Source organism: Tenrec ecaudatus, chromosome X (assembly GCF_050624435.1).
Source record: "Tenrec ecaudatus isolate mTenEca1 chromosome X, mTenEca1.hap1, whole genome shotgun sequence".
NCBI classification, from domain to species: Eukaryota; Metazoa; Chordata; class Mammalia; order Afrosoricida; family Tenrecidae; genus Tenrec; species Tenrec ecaudatus.
In genome coordinates, this window is record NC_134548.1 from 145,514,082 (window position 1) to 145,535,708 (window position 21,627).

Below are 21,627 nucleotides of genomic sequence, written 5' to 3' on the forward strand. Positions count from 1 at the left end.
CAGCATCTATTCTACTTAGCAATATGTAAACTCTGCCAAACTCTTTATAATAATAGCCAGATGGGTAAAGTGATGAATAAGGCCTCAACTTCACGTTTCTTATAAATGTTAAAACAATACAATTTGAATTGGTAGACAGTCATGAAACTTGAAAGCAGTCCATGAGATGAAACTTAGTGAAAGAATTTCTTCTTCCTTTTCTCCATCTTTCCCTTTCTTTTTACCCATCCCCACTTTTTGCGTATATATATGTATACTTATGTACATACACACACACACACACACACACACGACAGATGCTTGGGAGGATTAAGAGGTTGCCTGTTCTTCTCATAGTCTACTTGAATACGATTACTTCAGCAGCTTCGATCCAAACTACTCATGCATGCAAACAAAGAAAAAACATCCAAGGGCTTCCGCAGTTGGCAGTAAAAACTGAAAATTATATTCCTGATTCAATTTTATATCTTTGAAGTAGTACCATTGAATAGACCTAGATATACAATAAAGAAACATCAAATTAGCTGGTTGAGTATTTGTGGAACTAGACATATACTAAAAAGAAAGTAGACAGGAGACATAGTCCCCATCCTCAAGGGTTGCATAATCTATTGGAGACACTGATGATGATGGTAATGATAATCACTATTATTACCACCTGCACCACTATGGCCATCACTAGTTATTGAACAATTGCCTTATTTTTTTGTAGAGCACTTGACATGCATTATTCTTTTTAATTCTCAGAACAATACTGAAATATAGAGGCTATCACATCACTAATAACCGAAATGTTTAGCAAGGTCACATATATTGCCCAAGGTCACACAGGTTTCCCACTAAGTCTTATTAAATCAAAATAAACAAGTAAGAAGTACTAACACATTTTAGTGGTATGGACCAAAAATGTTTGAGGAATGAAGACTACTTTGGCCTAAGTTTCATTGAGTGATGGGTAGGAATTAATAGGTACAAAACAAGGGGGAAACATCCCAGGAGCAGGGATGACATAAGTAAAGCCATAAAAGTAGGTTATATGTGCATGTGTATGTACCTACTGTATAGATGGGGGAGAAAGTCATCTCAACATAGAGGGTGGCTTTTATTTTGAGACATTTCCCTTTGACAGCTGATACTCATGGGAGAACTTGCCATGTTTTTTCTCCTACCTCTCAGTATGTATTTCTGCCGGTTATACCCCTAAAGGGTATAGTTGTATAAGAGTAGCTAGTGATTTGTCTATCATAGCCTTCCAACCCGGAAACATCATGGATGATCTTTGGCTAGGTTATTTATACACGGGCTATTTTGGTAACTGATTGGTCACAACAAGCAAATGCAAATGTCTCAAAGCACTATTTGCTGAACTATAATTTTCTTATTCTCCGCTGCCTATATATGCCTTCTTCTCTCTCACAAATTTCTCTCTCTCTTTGTCTGTGTCTGTCTATTGCGTGCGTTTTCTCTCTCTCTCTCTCTCTCTCTCTCTCTCTCTCTCTCTCTCTCTCTCTCTCTCTCTCTCTCTCTCACACACACACACACACACACACACATACACACACACACACACACAATAACTGATGGGCCTAAGCATTCATTACTGTAGTCCAAGTCAGATTTCAGAACTTGTGATGTCTCCATGTACAAGGACTGTAGCCCACATGTTCAGTTTACAATGCTTAGCCTCCTTGTAAATCTTCTTAAGAAAACAAACCAGGGTCGTCAAATATCCTTTGGGTCAAGTTTATATGACAGTCAAGCCTACATGGCCCCAGTAGCACAAAATGCTAAGCACTCAGCTGTAAACTGAGAGGTCAGTAGTTTGAGCCTACCAGCTGCTCTATGGTTTAAAGATGGGGCAGTCTGCTTCCATAGAGAATTACAGCCTTAGGAAACCATATAGAGCAATTCTATAATGTCCTATAAGGAATCTATGACTAAAAGTCAATTTTCACTACCACTGAATTGCTGCTGGCTCATAGCACCCTATAGGACTGGGTAGACCTGCCCCTGTATACTTCTGAGACTTTAATTATGGGTATACAAAGTCCCAGTTTATTCTGTTGAGGGGCTGGTGGTTTTGAACTGCTGACCTCGTAGTTAGCAGCCCAGTGCGTAACCATCATACCACCAGGGCTGGCAGCAATTACTTTTTTTCATAGCTGTAAAAGAAGTCCCTGGGTTGGTGCAAATGGTTAAATGCTTGACTACTAACTTAAAGGTTTACAGTTTGAATCCACCTGAAGAAATGGATTCCATCTCTGGAGAAAATCTTGGTGCTGTACGAGGGGGCTTCAAAAAGTTAATAGAAAAAGTGCACTGTCTTTTCATTCCATTTTTCCATGAACAGTTTGTAGTGCCTTCATCCTTGAAACCCCTATAAAGTGCAGTTCTGCCCTAAATGCATGGGATCTCCTGGAGTTGGAATCAACTTGATGGCAATGGGTTATAGCTTGAAGAGTTGAAAGAGTATGAATTTGGCCAATGAAGATTTATTAGTATTTTTGTTCTTTCTCTCTCTCTTTTTTTTTGCATCGCCACAAGGGTCTTTAGAGATGTCCGTGTTTTTGGTGGCTGAGAACGACTCACAGAGGGAACTGCTAAGATCATAAGGACTAAATATCAGTGTCAAAAATAATATCTTGTAAAAGTTTGGGTACTGACTGACTGCAGTATTACAAAATATAAGAAAATTAGGAATCCTTCTCAGCAAAAGACTTTGAAATCAATGAATAGGAATTTACAATGCACTAACATAGCAAACTGTGGAGTAATGTATGTACTGGAGGTGAGGAGAATGACCTAAAGTTTTCAGGTATTTTAACAGACTATATTATTTTCAAAATATATAGAAGTCCTATGAGGATTGTTTATATGAACTTCTAAGGAACATGTATAATTAACACCATTATTTTTCCACAATGATTATTCTTCTATAGTTCTTAAGAAGTTCTGTCTTCAATGACTGTCTCATCTGTGTCCCTTCCCCAACATCCATCCCCACCTATCAAATTCTACTCATTTTTCAAGGGTCATCTCAAATGCCACCTTGTTTGAGAAACTGGTATTAATTATTCTTTCATACATATTCCGATAGTATTGTATCTAGAATTTGATTTTCATGTTTGTTAACTCTCTTTTACTCCAATCCTATAACCAAATTTGTATTGAATTTTACTATATGCCTGGTCCTATTACTCTGGATGAATATAGCACAGTGAGAAGCAGACATAAAAACAACCAAATATAAATTATTATAATAAGTGCTGTAATAAAACTAGGATTAAAGTGCTAAGGGAATGTGGAAGGAGTGATTTAATCCGCTGGAATAAATTTTGTGTATGTACAGGGTTGGAAGGTAGAGGAGAAGAGGAATGCCGGGAAAGCTTTCACAGAGAATCATTTTAAACTAGTGATTAGGGAGGGGTGGATCGAAGAGCATTCCAGGAATCAGGAACAACAACTGAAAATTTACCATTAACTGCTAGACTCCTCTGCTGGTCCATATAAGCCTTTAGGTCAAACCAACTACCAGCTAGTTGCTTCCAACTGACTGCAACCCTGTGAGATAGAGTAGAACTGCCACCACAGCATGTCCAAGAGTGTAATCTTCATGGAAGCTGAATGCCACATCTGTCTTCAAGAGGATCAGCTGATGGGCTCAAGTTGCCAACTTTAGGAGTAGCATCCCACCAGGGCTTGCTCTAAGTCAGGGCCTGGGTTTCAGGTATCTTTGTTTCCTCATTTCTTAGTTTAGTCTCTGGCAAAAAAAGTAAGTATTCAAGAGATATTTAAATGAATGGCAAAGAAAATCAACTGACATTGATTTGGGGCACAATATCCAATCTATGCAGTAAGGACTCCCAAATGACTATTTATATCCCTTTTCAGAATGACAAATTGTCTTAAAAGGGATGGCACCATTGGTAAACTTATGCTTTTGCCCAGACAACTATATTTATATGCAGGAATTTGCTGAGGGTTACACCTAGGATAGATGTACCCAACTAATAACTGAGTTTGCTCTTATTAGCTATGATACCTTTTTTTCCATATAGGCACAGTCAGATATACAAGCATGCTTAACACAGTTTTACTTCAAAGAGAAATTCCAGATGATCATCTCTATCTGGCAGCGATGTGGATTTTAGGTCTGCACTAAGAAAACATGCTGGGCCAAACACCTGCTGAGAATCAGTGCTAGAAAGTTAAGTCCTGGCTTGATTCACTTTTGAGGCTAAAAATAGACATCCAGCAACTTCTTGAAGTGTTTGATCAAAGTAGTCCCACAGCACCAAAGGAAGGGATTGCTTAGTTTCCCAGGACTCCTTCCATTACTAACGATGGCCATGGAGATTCAGAAGGGAAGTACTAGCAGCTGCCAAATAGTCTTCCAAATACTTTACCAATTCTGAAGAGCATGTCCTTCCATGCTGGCTCTGCTATTCCGCTTGCATGGAAACTCCTTAAGAGAGCGGAGGTTGCAGAGCGGTTGTGAATGAGTGCCCGATGGCACTTTGGAATAAGATGTGGCACATTAGCGCCAAAAGAATCAAAGGTTTGGAAGTGATAATCCACTTTAACTTGGTATCACTCCATAACTACAGAATCACTGCCATCTGTTTAATTTTGTGTTGTTTATGCTTCACTGGTTAACTACTCACTCATTCTGACAGGTTCCTTGGTCTTGAAGACAAGACACATATACACACATTATGTAACAATTCCCATCTTATGATGGACTTAAGTTATTGCAAATGTTTCCTAATTTCTTTTGAAATAAGGCTAGTGAGGTAGTACCATCTCTTCAACTATATTATTTTAATAAGACAAAAACCCTCTTATTTACGTTTCCATATGTCTAGGTTTATACCTATTGTTAAGTTGTTGCTTTGCTTTAAGAATTGTTAATATTATAAAGTAAATAGGCATAAAATTTGTTATTATAACAATCATACGTATGATTCATTGACATTAATCGCACTCATAGTAAGTTTAGAAAATACTAGCAGAAACCAGGGAAGACAATCTGGCCATATCACTCAGGACTTCGTAAACAGTAGATACTCTGTCTGTACTTGTTGTGGAAGATTAAAATATAAGGGCAGGGTTGGGTGTCCTAGCACTGAATAAAATTGTGCTTTCTGTTCCCTGGCTAAGAGAAAGGAAACAATAGAATAAATCATGTGTTGGGTTGGCATTAAGCATAGGACTCGGGGTTTTATTTTTCTGCCTGGTATTTATTGCTCATGAAGTGTTGCGGGTGTTATTTTGAATCACTTCATTTTCTTTGAAAATTAACAATTAATCATTGTTTGTGCACCCCAGGCACAGCCCCTCATCACAGACGTCACCAGCCGTGACGCTACAGCTTGCATCATGGTTTTATGCAGAGTGAAAGAACTGATAGATGCTTTGATGAGGCAAGGCCTCCAGACGTTTTAAGACACATGATGCTATTAGACAAGCAGGGGTTTACCTGCTCATAAGCGTTAACAGGGATGGATCAAAGAGTCACTCAAGTCCACCAGGATGTTGAATCATGCTTTCTTGGCGAAAGGAGAGAGCAAGGGAGGGAAAGAGAGGAAAAGGGAGGGCAAAGAAGATAAAGGAAGAAAAGCAAACCGTTCGAATGGTAGCCTATACTGTAGGTCACCATGCTCGCATGGCTTGTGAGGGGGTAGGGTGGGGTATCAAGATTTTAATTTGATCCTCAAATTAAATGAGAGACTGTGGCAGAAGGTGTTTTCACAAAGCACACAGTATCCTGGAAGGATCATTCAAGTTATCTTCACTAAGCAGGAGACACCTGTCTCTGTCTCTGTCTCTGTCCTGGAGACAGCTAGCTCTGTATTGGAGAAGTTAAAAGGATATTCAGTGTATCTACTTAGATCTAAGAGAAGCTGGAGGAGTCCTGGTAACCTACCCATTAAGTGCTTGGTTGCAACCCCAAAATTTGGTACTTTGAACCCACATGAGAAAAGACCTACTGATTTGCTCATTTAAGTTTGTAGACTCTAAGACTCCATGGGGCAGTTCTATTCAGTAGCAAGGAGTCACTATGAGTCAGAATCAACTTAATGACCCCTAACACCCACTACCACCACCAATACCACATAAGAAGTGAGGGAGCCAAGCCTTCCAGATAGCAGTGATGGTGGTGGAGATAGCAGTGAAGAATAAGGCTACAGATTTTGGTAGGTACTTCTCCAAGGAACTCCCAACAGATGCCCCACATTTATGAGGCAACAAGGTGTAGTGGAAAGAACACAGCCCTTGGGCCCATTCACATCTAAAATCAAATCTGGGCAACAATACTAATTAGCTGCATGACTCTAAGAAAGTTCCTAAACTTGTTAGCCTGTTTGTTCACCTATACCACTGAAGGTAATGATACTCCTCTTTTAGGTACTAAGGATAATCCTAAGGCTTATTAAAAGCTTGCTGGGCACCCAAAACTCTTCTTGTGTGTTGTTGTTATTGTGGTTATTGATTTTCAACAAACACCAGACTGTAAACACTGCCAGGAGCAGATCACCGGGCCCTTCTTCCAGAGGGCCACTGGCTGAGGCTGACCATTCATGAATTATATATCCAAAGCCCCACAGCTACTCTATGATAACCACTCAACTTACTGCCCTCGAGTCAATTCTGACTCACAATGACCCTAGAGGACAGAGTGGAACTTCCCCCGTGAAATTTCAAGGCTGTACACTTTTACAGGAGCAGAAAACCTCATCTTTCTCACCAGCAGCTGGTGGGTTCCGACCACTGACCTTGTGGAGAACAGCCCAATATGTAAGGCATGACACCACCAGACAGCTTTATCCTACCCTATAGATAATATTGATTTTAATGGACCCTTTTACAGATAAAGAAAATGAGGTACGAGAAGTTAGAAAATTGTCCAAGCACATACATAATATAGTTAGGGCTGGAGTTGGAATGCCGCTTCTGGCAGCTTGGCTGCACAGTCCAGACCTTCAAACACTGAGCTCTATTATCATGGTAGTACTAAGAAAGCTGAGCCCAATATTTGGCGTAGCACAAGTTCTCAACCCCGATTTTCATCCCACAATGGTGCTAACTACAAGCAAGTTTGGTACTTCAAAGCCATCAGCTGTTCCGGGGGAGAAAGTCAAGGCTATCTGTTTCCATCAAAATTTAGAGTCTCAGAAACTCTAGATATGATTCACAATCAACTTCATGGCAGTTGTTTGGGGGTGTCATAATGGTAATGTGTTGGGCTGCGATTGCGCGGTCGGCAGTTTGAAACCACCAGCATCTCCTAGGGAGAAAGACTGGGCTTTCCACTCTTATAAACAGTTACAGTCTCAGAAACCCACAGAGAGTCAACATTCACTCAATGGCAGTGATATTGGTTTTATCTTAACACTAGGGTTTGCAAGAGATACATTTTAATGCATTTCAATTTCCTAAACAATTACAGAAACCATTTATATTTACCTCCTACCATTTATGCTGACTTTTTATCCATTTGGTGAGACAGATATATATCCAAATTCATTTTCTTCTAAGCCTTCTAATCTGGAAACTCTCTGTGTGATAAACCTATCTCAATGGATATGCGTCAATTTGACGCAAACGTAAATTGAATTCATCCCAGTAATGGATTTCATTCATGAAAGCATTGTTCAGTAATAAATCTAAAGATAGTCAAAAAGTTCTTAGTAAATATGAAATATAAAAACAAACAACTGTCATACTAACCAACCAAAGAGGCCCTTACGATATGTCGAACCAACTATCTCAAATGTTGTATAATAAGCTAGTACCTATATACACGTGCATAAACCAAGGTTTTCAGCATATTTTATTGTTAGTGTTGTTGTTTTAAAATCATTTTATTAGGGGCTCATACAACTCTTATCACATTCCATACATACATCAATTGTGTAAAGCACATTTGTACATTCATTGCCCTCATCATTCTCAAAATATTTCAGCACAATTCTAATACAGTTTTGGTGGTAAAATTAGGTGCCTTGGCTGATAGTATGGTTGGCTTATCCTCGAGTATATAGGGTATGCATATGTATGTTGCATTTAAAGGAAAATGTGCAATTTCATTCACATGCCAATTTGCTCCATGTCCATAGTGATAGGTATAAAAGAAATGTCCATAAACCTAGTGTTAAAGATCCTGGTGATGCAGTGGTTAAATGCTTGGCTGCTAACCTGGCCATCTGCTTCCATAAATATTTATAGTACTGAAAATCCTATGGGACACTTTGACTCTGTTCTATACAGGGTTGAGTTAAAATCAAGTTGTGTTTTGCTTTTTAGTTATAGGGTGGAACTGTCTCAACAGCAATGAGTTTGTTTTGTTTTTGTTTTTTCCTTTATCCTTAAGAGCTCCTGGGTGTTACAAATGGTGAAGCACTCAACTACTAACCTAAAGGTTGGTGATTCAAACCCACCCAGAGGTACCTCCAAAGAGAAGCCTGGTGATCTGATTCAGGAAGGTAATCACCTTGAAAACCTTTTGGAGAAGTTCTGCTCTGTATACATGGATTTTTCTTGAATGAGAATCTACGATAGTAACTATTTCCCCCGCACCCCCCAGACAATTTATCACCCTCTTCCTTTTTTTCTAGAAAGATTCAGCTGGCTTCTGGGGGTCTCTTCTCCCACTTAACTGAGCTGGAGCTAGGGGGCTCTTTGTAATTCCAGGGTGGGCTGACAGAAGCTGAAGCATCTTTGAGATCATCCTAGCTTCTTGAAAGATTTTAGCTGCATGTAAGCCCGAGAACTGAGATCCTAAACACTAGGTGGAGGCCGGAATCAGGGGTTCTGGAGCCCCCATGTCCATCCATGGCCTTGAGCTTCCTCAGTCAGTGACTGGTTGCCCAAGACAGGCTCTCTTAGGCTTTTTTTTTTTTAGGTTTATGGTCAATGGTTGGTCCCTTGCTTTTTGTTTTCTTGAAGTAGTAGAGGACTAACGTTACACTGATCTAGACTGGATGGCTGAGTGTGACACCTGCACTTTAGAGTTATAGCTTCACATTTATTGCATATTTCCTCAACTAATATCTAGGTAAAGAACACCAACCAACATAAATGGGCTTTAAAATGTTACCCTGCTCCAGCTCCTATAAACATCTGCACTAATTGCCTAGTAAATCACACATTTCTTTCCCTGGTTTTAGAACAGATACATTAATATTACTGCCACAAATCCAAATGCTGTAGCTAATGGATTTCAACTAGAAATGCTAATATTTAATAAATTAACCCATTAGTTTCAGGGACTGAAGTTGCTTTTTAAGTTAACAGGGTGGCCAGTGGAGTGATAAGGTAGAGAAAGGAGAAAACAAATGCTGTAAGTTCCCAAAGCTCAAAATGCATGCATTTCTGAGGTAAGATACGGAAGAGAGGATTTGGCACCTTTAAGGTTATGCTGTGGAAAGTCTGGCAATATTCTTGGGAGGGGAAACAAGCAAAAACTCACCTTGCTCTGTGGTTAATCCATAAGCTGGTTTGCTTGCGTCCTTGTGGCTACACAATTCTTTCCACATGTTTCAGTCCACTTTCTTGCCATAAGAGGCAGAGAACCACAAAGAGAAGTACAGAAGGAGCTAGATCTGAATTTAGAAGTCTGAGTTTCAAAGCTAGCTCTACCATGTCCTCACTGTGACTTACAGCAATTGCTTGACACCCGTTTTTCTACACATGCTACAACCATGTGCATTTGAGTCACCTGGCCACTTCCTAGCCAGTTCCTCTGTGGGCAGGGGCCACCATTCTGGCAGGGGTTGAGCAATCAGGCTGTTTGACAAGCACCCTATCCATTACTTATTGCCTCGAGTTGATGCTGACGCATAGCGACCCAATAGGACACGGTAGAATTGCCCTATAGGGTTTCTAAGGCTGTAATCTTTACACAAGCAGACTGCCACATCTTTCTCTCATGGAGGCATTGGTGGCTTTCAACCACTAAACCTTTTGGTTACCTGTTGAACAATATCACCTCTGGGCACCAGGGCTCCTCAACACCCTAGGCACCTCCTATGCCCACTACACACATACAAGAGCAACAAGACTTCATTTTCCTAGACTGTAAAAAAACCAGGATTCCACCCGTGTCACAGGGTCAGTAGCTAAGTCTGTGTCAGATGTCATTGCAGGGCTTCCAGATTTCTTAGATCTATGTACTATGTGGCTGTACCAAGGTGAAAACACATGTTCCCTTGCCCCTTGAGCTGCTCACAGACTAGTGGGAGCGACGGACATGAAAGCAATAGTCATTGTCGTTTGATGATAGCTACACCGGAATCAGAAGGAGAGGGAGACAGTTACTCTGCTTCAGGGCGGTATGGCAGTGCAGAAGGAAGGGGGCGTAGAAGAAGTGATGTGATGCTGAAGGAGGTTACTTTGAACTGAATTGTAAATGATAAATCATCATGGCACTGAGGCGATCTTAAATGGTAGAGAAGACAAGAGCGTGTTTGTGCTAAGTCTGAGACTTAAGAGAGAGCTTCAAAAAGGTCATGAAAATATAGACTGAAAAGATCATGGAATTTTCCCATTAACATTTTGAAGCCTCCCCCCTAGATATTGTTCTTGTACGGGCGGAAGATGGGAATGAGTAATAAGTATTCTTCATATCATTGTCTTCTCCCAGAAGTAGAATGTTAAAACACTAGATTCCTTTGTCTCTTCTCTTTGCCTGTTATCTGGGAGGATAGCTATGAGACTATATTGTTGCCTTGCTTTGCAAGTCACTCACGACAAGGCCATGGTCTAAGTCAGGGTCAGTGACTGGCAATCAGTGGTGTCACAAGGGGGTGGTGATGGAAGTGTGGATAGATTGCATCCCATGACACCAAATGACTTCAGAGTCCATGGCAGCAGAGGTTGTAGTGGGTGAGCTGCAGAGGGAGGGGCTGCCAAGAGAGTGGCATCACTAGGCTTGGTGTCACTAGTTGCCCAGCGTGGTAACTCATCGCTATCACCGAGCCTGCATCACCTGCCAGTCAGGGAGTAGGCCATCAGGTATGGGTTCTAGCCACTGAGTCAATACTAGAATGGAGTGGGGGTTGGGGTGGGGGGAGGAAAGTGCTGGACTGGGAAGGCCAGAGCCACCCAGGTGGTTCGCTGTGCAGATCACCTACAGGAAGTGACATAGTGAATTACCACACTGGGTGCCACCAGCCCTAGTGCTGCCTCTGCTGGCCATGATCACTAAAACATGTCAAATGTTAAGTCCTACTGACAAAAGGGACTTTAGCTTGAGGACAAGCCACCTCAGCAGGGTCATCCTCCAATATTAAGGGCAGTGCTATATATAGCCACAGGTGGCAGTGATTAATGTGGCCAGCAGCCCTAGCCCATTTCTAGCTCCTTTACCTCTACTGGTTTCAAACTCCACATGAACTTGCTATATCCAGAAAACAAAAGCCTTTATTATGTAGAACTTCACACTGTCTTCATCACCTTCATATTTAAAAATGACTGTTTTCCTTCTTGAAAACCATACTACACTACAGTCCTGTTAGCTATTACTATACCTTAATTTAGAGAAAACACGAAAAGTTCTCCATGCTTAATGTCATGTGACCCTGGATGAAGGATAATTGAGGTAAAGATCCTGATTGTTTTATTGCGTAGATCCAAGTTCTACACTGGGTCAATCACTTATTAACTGTGTGATGTAAGTCAAGTAGCTAAACAACTCTGTGCTTCATTTTACACAAATGAAACATTAGGATGATAACAGTACCTATGTCAGGTATGTGCTGAGGATTAGAAGAAGAAATAAGTGGAAATGACATTACTGCAGTGCTTACATCAGTATTAGTAAAATACTACTTATTATTAATATATGAATAGTAATGAGCATGTCCTCTGGTATCTTTTATTGGGGGTGGGCATGAGTGTGTTTATAATTCAGGTGAAAAGGAAACAGAAGTGCCAGCACATGCACCAACCAATAATAATGGGAAATGGGTTAATAGCAAAAAGAAGACTATTCCTCTTTGACCAGTTCTTTACCATGAACATGGCCAGAAAGGGCAGCAGGACTAATTTATTGGCCTCTAATCTGTTTGAAGCATTTTCTAAAAGTGGTGTTGCTACTAAAATCCTTAAAATATGTTCCACTTCCAATGTAGATACCCAAAGTCATCAGATCTGCTGCCAAAACGCCATTTCTTTTTTTTTTTTTCCTCCAAAAGCATGGTTGGCATTTGCATCTATTGTGGAAGATAGCCAGAATCACTTAGTGTCACGTCTTGATTATCCAGGACAGATATGGGAGACAATGGAATAGGCACAAGCTGCTCTTCCCAGCCAGCTTTCCAACCAGACAAAGGGAGATTATCGCAATAACTATGAGCTCTGTGAGGGCTAGACAGAGGATACACACTGTAGCTGGCCTCTCCAGGAACATTCCACATGCAAGGGATTTGGCTGGCCATTTGTGATACTGGGACAATATTAATAGCAGTGCCATTCCTGGAACCTATCATAAATATAAAGCACTTTCCCCCATTTAGTTCAATATTGCTCCTGAATACTTAAATACAGCAAACCCATGGGAGTTGTTGGCTTGCCTACCCTTTATCCATTTCCACTGTAACTTAAATTTTCATCCTGAGTGAATCTCCAGGCCACTAGTGATATCACCTTTAATCCATTCGTGCTTTTTAAAATTGGCATTAACACAGAGGAGACAAAGCTGTTAAAAAATAAAAGGCATCTAGGTTGGGGATGAGCTCCAGAGCAAACCTTACAGGGACTGGTAGAGCAAATTTGATTTGAAAGTGATTACAAAGGGTGAATTCCCTGTAAATAATGAATTGGAAAGAAAATCAGGCTGGGAGTTATTTGCTTATCCACTTATTTCCACATGGTAGGAAAGCCATAATTCCTGACAGCCTGTGCTTACAGTATATCTAGATTGAGCAGAGAGAAACCAACCAGTGATGAAAATAAATACACAAGCCCACTCGTTCATTACATTCTCTGTCAGGTTCAACACCAAGAAAAGCTATAAAGATAAGAAGTCTTTGGATAACCATCCATAAATCCACGGTTACAATTCCAGCATTTAACTTCAAATCCCCAATGACCATACAAAGGTTCTTTCCTCTCCCAGAAGCTAGACATTTGCTGTGACGTGGGGGGGGTGGGGGGCAAGGCACCTAAAGTTCTCAAAATGCAAACCAAACCGGACTCATTGCTGTAGAGTTAATTCTAGTTCATAGGCCAGAGAAGAAATGCCCTATGGAGTGTCAGGGTATAAATCTTTGTGGAAGAAGACTGCTATAGCTTTAATCTGTGTGGCAGGTGGGTTTGAACCACCGACCTTTTAGGTAGTAGCTGACACCAGGGCTACTTGAAGTACTCAGAGACTGCCCTCCTCTTGACTCACAACTTCCTGAGTGAACTTGTCAGAGTGAACTTGCTAAGTATTAAAGTGAGCCTGGAAATTGTTTTTAAGTCCAATGACATATTGAGTGTAAACAGCCACCAATTGTCTGTATTTTGTCTGTCGTGCTGTGGCTACTTTAATGTTGCTGTGATGATGGAGGCTATGTTACTAGTATTTCAGATCCCAGAAGGATCACCAAGGTGAACACATTTCAGCAGAGATTCTAGACTAGGAAGAGGCTATGATGAAGGAATAGGCTGTCCACTTCAGCGAAATTAGCCACTGAAGATTATACAAGTAGCAATACAATTACTTATACAAGTAGCAACAAAGCACTGTCAGAGATAGCCCCAGAAGATGAGCCCAGGTCAGAAGGCACTCAAAACACTAAAGGGGAAGAAGTTGTCTTCTCAACAGAGTTGACCATAATAACTCAGAGACTGAGGCCTTCATTTGCTGATGGGAAGAAACAAAATGAGAAGAAACAACTAGAAACATCTATTAATAATCAGAATATGAAATATGAATCTAGGAAAATTGTCAATTGTGAAACATAAAATGGAACATATAACAATTAATATCTTAGCCATTTGTGATCTAAAATGGACCCATAGTGGCCATCTTGAATCAGGCAGTCATATGTTTTACTATGCTGGGAATGGCAGATTCAAGAGGAATGCCATTAAATTCAACATCAAAAAGGACAGTTTATGAACTATCCGAATGTGCAGTGCAATTGGAAATATGGTCTTGGTGATAGAAACGAAATGAACGATCACATGATATAATTTTGCAATACCAACAACTTCTTCATTGCATGTTGTTTTGTTTTGTCATAAATGGTGACTATTCATGTGGAGTACTAGGAACCCTGGTGGTGTAGTGGTTACGAGTTTGGCTGTGACCCCCATGTTCAGTAATTGGAAAGCGTCAGCAGCTCCATGGGAGAAAGACTAGGCTTTCTACTCCTATAAATAGTTACATTTTGGGAACCCAACTAGATCACTATGAGTCAGCATTGACTTGGTGGTAGTGAGTTTATTAGAGTTATATATGTGGAGTCAGCCGATTGCATCTGTGGCAAGAGATGATGGAGAAGCTCAGTATCAGCAGCCAAAATGCAGCTAGGGTTTGACAGTGGAACAGACTGTTACCTGCTCATATATATGTTTAGGGTGAAGTTAAAGAAATTTAAAATAAGTCCACAGGAGCCAAAATACCTCCTGAATTCAGAGCATCTATTAAGAACAGACTTGACACATTGGCCAATCATGACAGAATACTTGATGAGTTCTGAGATGACAGCTAGAAGATCATACATGAAGAAAACAGAAGGGGAATAAAAAGACTGAAAAGAAAAGATAAAGATACATGTCAGAAACATGCTGAAATTTATACTTGAATGTGCAGTAGCTAAAGTAAATTAAAGAAATGATGACGTTAAAGAGCTGACCAGAAAATTTCAAAGGGAAGCTTGAAAAGACAAAGTATAATTAAATATACAACAAGCTGGGGTGAGAAAGCCAAAAAGAAATAAAACACTCATCTTATCTCAAGCTGAAAGAAATGAAGATAAAATTCAAGTCTTTAGTTTCATTACTGAAAGATTTAATGTCCAAAATATGGAACGATGCAGTGTAGAAAGAAAGTGGAAAGAATAAACAGAATCAATATACCTAAAGAACTGGTTAATGGCCAATCATTTCAAGATGTAGCAAATGATCTAGAATCAATAGTACTAAAGGATGAAGTTTAAGCTGCACTAAAGGCTCCTAGAATTGTTGGAATTGTTGTGATACCCAGTGAAATGTTTCAACACGTTGATAAAGCACTGGAAGCATTCACTTCTGTATGTCAACAAATTTGGAAGATAGCTACTTGACCAACCAACAAAAAGAGACCCATATTTGCACCCATTTTTTTTAAAAGCTAAGTCAACAGAAATCAGACATCATTGAATATTATCATTAATAACATATGCAAATAACATTTTGTTGGAGATCACTCAATGATGCTTGCAGCAGCACATCAACAGAGGGCTGTCAGAAATTCTGGCCAGATTCAAAAGAGGATGTAGCATGAGAGATATCATTGCCGATGTCAGGTGGATTTTGGATGGGAAAAAACTGTACCAGAAAGATGTTTACTGGTGTCTCATTTACTGTGCAAAGGCATTTTACAGTGTGGTTCATAACAAACAATGGAGGCATTGAAAAGAATGGAAATTCCAGAATATTTAATTGTGCTCCTGCAGAACCTATACCTATACTAAAAGGAGTTGCTTAAACAGACAAGGGGGAATACTTGATGGTTTAACATCAGGAAGGGTGTGCATTAGGGTTATATCTTTTCATTAAACTTGTTCAGAGTGTGTGCTGAGCAAAGAATCTGAGAAGGTGAACTATATGAAAAAGTGTGGCATTGGGATTGGAGGAAGGCTTATTAACAATCAGTGATAGGCAGATGACACAGCCTTTTTTGCTGAAAGCAAGGAGGACTTGAAACACTTGCTGATGATTGCAGTTTACAGTATGGATTATAACTGATTGGAAAGAAAACCCAACTGGACAATCATGATAAAAGAGGAAAGGAATGAAGTTGATAAAGACCCGAACTTGTTTGGATCCATAATCAATGCTCAGCGAAGTAGTAATCAAGAGATCAAATGGCATGTTGCACTAGGCAAATCTATATAATGAAACATCTTTAAAGTGTGGAAGAGCAAGGATGTCAACCTGTGGACAAAGGTGTACATGATCCATGTCACGGTACTTTCTAAATACATGTTAAAGCTGGAAAATGAACAAGGAAGACTGAAGAATTGATACATTTGAATTATAGTGCTGTTGAGGAATACTGAACATTCTAGAGGCTGCCAGAAAAACAAACAAATCTGTCTTGGAGTAAGTGCAGCCCAAATGCTTAAAGTGAGGATGGCGAGACTTCATTTCATGAATATCAAACATATTATCCCGAGAGACCAGTGCCTGGGAAAGGACATCATGCTTGCTAAAATAGGAGGGCAGTGACAAAGAGGAAGACTCTCAATGCAGTGGATTGGCAGCGTGGCTCCAACAATGGGCTGAAACATAAAGTAATGGTGAGCATGGTGCAGGACCAGGAAGCATTTCATGCTGTTTACACAGCATCTCTTTGGGTCAGAACTGACTCAATGCACCTTACAACAACAATATGCAAACTGGAATTAACAACAACAACACAAAACAAAGCTACTGCTGTGGACTAAATTCTGGTTCATAGTCACCCTACTGCAGGGTTTCTGAGGTTTTGTTAATCTTTTCTTTTCTTATTATTCTTTCAGCCTTTTATTCTGTTTAAAAAACTAAAGTATGCATATTTTATAAAAACATACATACTCTATTGTTTGTAATCTGCTCTATCTCAATAATTGCTATCATAGTCTTCTTGACATTATTTTAAGTAGTTGTGTAGTATTATTGGATCGATGCATTATAATTTAGTTAAACAATCAGATATTTTAATATTTAGGTAATTTCCAGTGTGTTAGTGCAAATGGCATTTCATTGAGCATATTTTTTCTCCCAAAAGTTTTACTGGCAAGAAATTTACATATCATATAATTCAATAGTTCAATCATTCAATCTTTTTAAGGAGAATTGCACAATCACCACCACATCAGTTTTAGAGTATGTCCAGACCACCTTCATGGTTAAACCGCCTTGAAGATGAGTTATGCAATCACAATCTGTGCTAGCGCCCCCTTCAGCCTCATTTTCCTCCCACACAGAAGCTGGTGGGTTTGAATTGCTGACATTGGATTAGAAGTCCAGTGCCTAACCAACAGCACCAAAAAAGGACATACATAACGTATAAAAAATAAGGATGCTGTGCAAATTGTCCACCTAATATACAGTTTGAGAAAAAAAAACAGCAACAATATAAACATGTCCTTTAACAATTCATCAACTGCCCTCCTTAAACCTATGTCCTCCTATCTCCCCTTAGACTTAACTACTGTGCTGAAGGGTGGGGTAATCATTCTCTTAGTTCTAAGAGATATGTTGATACTGACTCTAAGGAAAAGTTGGTTCTGAGATAACGACGTACTGGCCAAGAACTGGGAGACGTGTGAGGAAGAACCTCACAAATTAAAGCTCCTAACAACTGAAGAGCCCTTTAGAGGTGGTTTGGTAGGATTGCAAGCAAGGGTCATGGTTGTGGTCCTCAAAGCCACCAAGGTGACAGTGCTTTGAATAAGGTCCACTACGGTTACCTCGGGAGTTAGAGGTCTGTGCTATTTATTGTCTGTGTCAGCCTGGGCAGCTACCGAGTGTCTCCGAGCCCGGGTTCCCTCATCACTAAAGTAGACAATAATACTGAGCTGATACCTCTCCGATGGTTATACAAGAGATATCAATGGTCAAAGGGTCTTAGAATACAAAATACTGTGAAAATATTGACTGTTATGGATGCTGCCCCTGTTGCCGACGGCTCTGGCAACATAGTAGTTATGCGCTCGGCTGCTAACCGAAAAGTTGGCAGCTTGAAACCACCAGCTGCTCCACCAGAGAAAGCGAGAACAGTCTGCTTCCGTACAGATGCCAGCCTGGGACACCCTGCAGGACAGTTTGGTTTTGTCCCACAGTGTTGCACTTGACTTTGGTTTATAAAAGTGTGCCCCACCAATGCTGGCACAACATAGACATAAATTAAACTTTCTTTTCCAACTCTGAATTACTAGACTACATAGAAACTTTCCATCTTTAAATATCTTCTTCAAGTCCCACAGGTCCCACTCTACCTGTCCAATTTGTGTGGATGAGAGCTGTGTTTTCTCTGACTGACGTCAGTCCTGGAGCCAAGCATCCACAGTAGTCACATATTACAGGCAGGGAACATTTTCTCTTCCTAATCCTCTCTCCTAGAAAGGCCCCTGCTGGTACATCAGAAGTAAATGTATGCAAGCTGTGCTCACTCTTCTGATGGGTTTGTGTCTGAGGCACCTTCCAGAGGTCCTGACTTTTGCCTATGTGATATTAACATCATTTGCATTTCATTTTCATTTTATTTTTAAAAGCATCCCTTCTTGTAGCTATACAAGAATGAGCGTAAGCAATGGAAAGCCACGGTTCCATTCTGAAAATGAGATAATCAAATCTGTAAACAGGAAAAATACACACACGAGACGCTCCATAAAATGGCTGGCAATTATTTCCGTGAACAGACGCAAGTTGTGCACGATTCCCCACAGCTGCCTCAGGTGTTGAAGGAAGACATTCAGACAGCAGAGGGGGAAATATTGATTATCTCTTTAAATATAGAGCTAGGCTACCTGAGTGGGTGCCCAGCAGGGGGTTGGGGGAGAGAGGAAGCATGCTGGCATCTTTCCCACACATTTTCCAGCCTTCAAGCTGGACAGCCACAGGCCCATCTGCTACTAAGAAAAATAACAGACAGGGCTTGAGCCCATGGGAGGGGCAGTTTGACCTCTGAGGTTGCAAGCTCTAGCCCCTCCGCCTAACAGCTGATGCCTGGAACAAGCAGGTCAGCCCTGGGTGACCTCTGCAGGGGCTAGTGCTGGCTGCCAACTGAGGGGCGGCTGCAGCTATGGCAACAAATGCTTAAGAATGAGTTAACATCAGGTAAAGGGGTTAACGGGAGAGGCAAGGGATTTGATATAAATGCATTAGGGGAAGGGACGCCACAGCAGGATGGAGGGCCATTAATAAAGCTGAGTGATAAAAGCTACCACCATTCTTAAATTGGACAGGGCTTCGTAAACTGCTTTTCCATACTGGTACCCTGTGTCCCAGCTGTTCATTAAGACACACACAAAAAAATTGCTTTAAGGAATAAAAAACAATACTATAATATGCAGTGTAAAAAGAGAAAATTGGAAAGGGAAGAGAGTATATACCATCAGACTTGCAAAGAAAGGAAACACAGAGAAATAAAAAGGATGTGTGGAACTATGCTCTGAACATGTTCAAATAGCTTTTTATTACTAACAAAGATCAGCTAGCAATACATTACCTCCCTACATGTGGATTTAAAGCTGCATTGTTATGATGCATTAGAATCAATCTAAGTGCTAAGGATAATGAGTGGTTGGGTGGCTAAACAAGCCCCCCAATTACTGCTGAGTGCCCTCTCCTTCTGTGGCTACAAAACGACCGTCATCAATATTCTCTGATAGAGAGGGCTCCTTATCAGCAGCGTGCCCTCAAAACATCCCTGGAAAGTAGGTCGATACTGATGGCCTTGTCGGAAGAAATCAGGGGGCATAGAGAGGTTAAGTGAAAATTAGCAGAGGTAGCATCCCCATTTCATAATGGAATTTGGGTTCTAAAGGGAGCCAAAGTACAGAGGCACACGGTTTGGGTTGGTGGGTATACGTACCAAATGCACTGAAGGCTGTTGCCAGTCACCTTCCCAGGGACAAAGAAACAGAGAGACAGGTATCCTTGCTTTTTGAATGTTTGCTTTACACTACTTTGCATTTATAAAAGACCTACATGAGAATCTGCTTTTGGCAAATGAAAGAAATCTAACATGGATTTTTGCTTTTACAAAATATGAAAAGTAAAATTGGCAGTCAGCAGTTAGGTCATTTTTTTGGTCTGAAAATAGCAACTGTTTTTGTTGCTTTTTTATGACATTTTGGTGTCTGAAAATTTTCATAGGAACACTTGACCTTCAGCTACTGGGGAACCATGTATTCCTTAAACTACTGCACTTGGAAACTTTCATTGTAGCTTGAAGCACAGAGTACATTTTCACTTCTAACAGAGGACAACACAACCTCAGGGTAAAATTGTACTCTGGCAAGCACAAAAGCATACACTTGAGTGCAGAAACCACCATCATCCATTCGGGTAGGGTTTCTTAGTCACAAATGAACTAAATGCTATTTCTTGAGTCCCTATTGTGGTTTTCATAAGTGGCTGAGAAGGACAAACCTCACTGACATTGAGTTAATTATGACCTTGAATTTACTCCCCCCACCCCCCCACACACACAGTCCCACATTGACAGTGAGGTTTTGAGTTTGAGAGAACAGGAAAGAAGCAGACAACAATAACTTTCTTTAGAGAGCTTACTTGAGGAAAAAGACAGAATTCACAGACAATACGAAGATCTAACAAAACACCATACAAGGCCCAAATATAACACAATGAACCTGACTGTCCTACTGGTTAGAAGGAAAGAGTGAAACAACCTGAAAGGTGGGTTGCTAGCAACTTCCTACATGAACATTACCAGTAGAATTTGAACTGGCAAGTATATTAGGCACTTGGGTCAGTAGTACATGTACCATGCACTAACAATAGGGGTGACAAAAACAGAGGAACATGAGAGAATTTTGAATTAGGGGTCAAATCAATTGCCATTTAGGCAATTTTGACCCACAGCAATCCTCCAGACAGGGGTGCACTGCCCCATAGGGTTGCCAAAGTTGTAAATCTTCATGGAAGCAGATTGCAATAATTTAGCTCATGCAATTGGTGAGTTTGATTCACTGACCTTTTAGTTAGCAGCCATGTGCGTAACTCGTGTCACCAGAGCTTCTTGAATTAGGATTCAAACCCACTGCCATATAGTTGAATCCGACTCATAGTGGTCCTTTTTGACTGAGTGGAATTGTTCCTGTGGGCTTCTGAGATTTTAAATCTTTACTGGAACAGACACACAGCCTCAACTTTCTCCCACAGTGCAACTGGCAGGTTCAGCCTGCTGACTTTGAGGTAAGGAGCACTATGACACCAGGGCTCCTCTGAATTAGGACAAGGTTAAAGTGAACCATGATGGTGGTGATGTCTGCCGAAACTCCACTGATAGGGCCTGCTTCTCGAGAGACAGCACTTCTTATGCAACCACACCTCGTTAAGATGTATTTGTATGCATCTAAGTAAAAAAGTTATTGCCGTCGTCAATTCCAACAGAGGAGAACTACCCCGTAGGGTTAGGGTTTTCTTGGCTGTAATTTGTATGGCAGCAGATTAGCAAGTTTTGCTTCTGTTGCACCAATGGGCACTGTGTCGACTAACCTTTAGGCTAGCACAACTGCAACCATTTGAGCTATCCAGGGAGCCACTTCAAGGGCTCTGTTGTTGATGTTAGCGGCCATTGCGATGCTTTCGACTGAGAGCAAACCATGTGACAAGAGTAACACTTCCCCACAGGGTTTTCTGGGCTGTAATCTTTATGGGAGCACATTACCAATCAGTTGCTTTGGCAAGCAATTAAGC

At 40.6% G+C, this 21,627-nt stretch overlaps 1 protein-coding gene across 3 annotated transcripts in view; it reads right to left on the reverse strand.

Annotated features, from left to right (window-relative positions):
- Positions 1 to 21,627, reverse strand: part of ENOX2 (ecto-NOX disulfide-thiol exchanger 2) — a 347,998-nt gene that overhangs the window by 90,407 nt on the left and 235,964 nt on the right. The window lies entirely within an intron of this gene.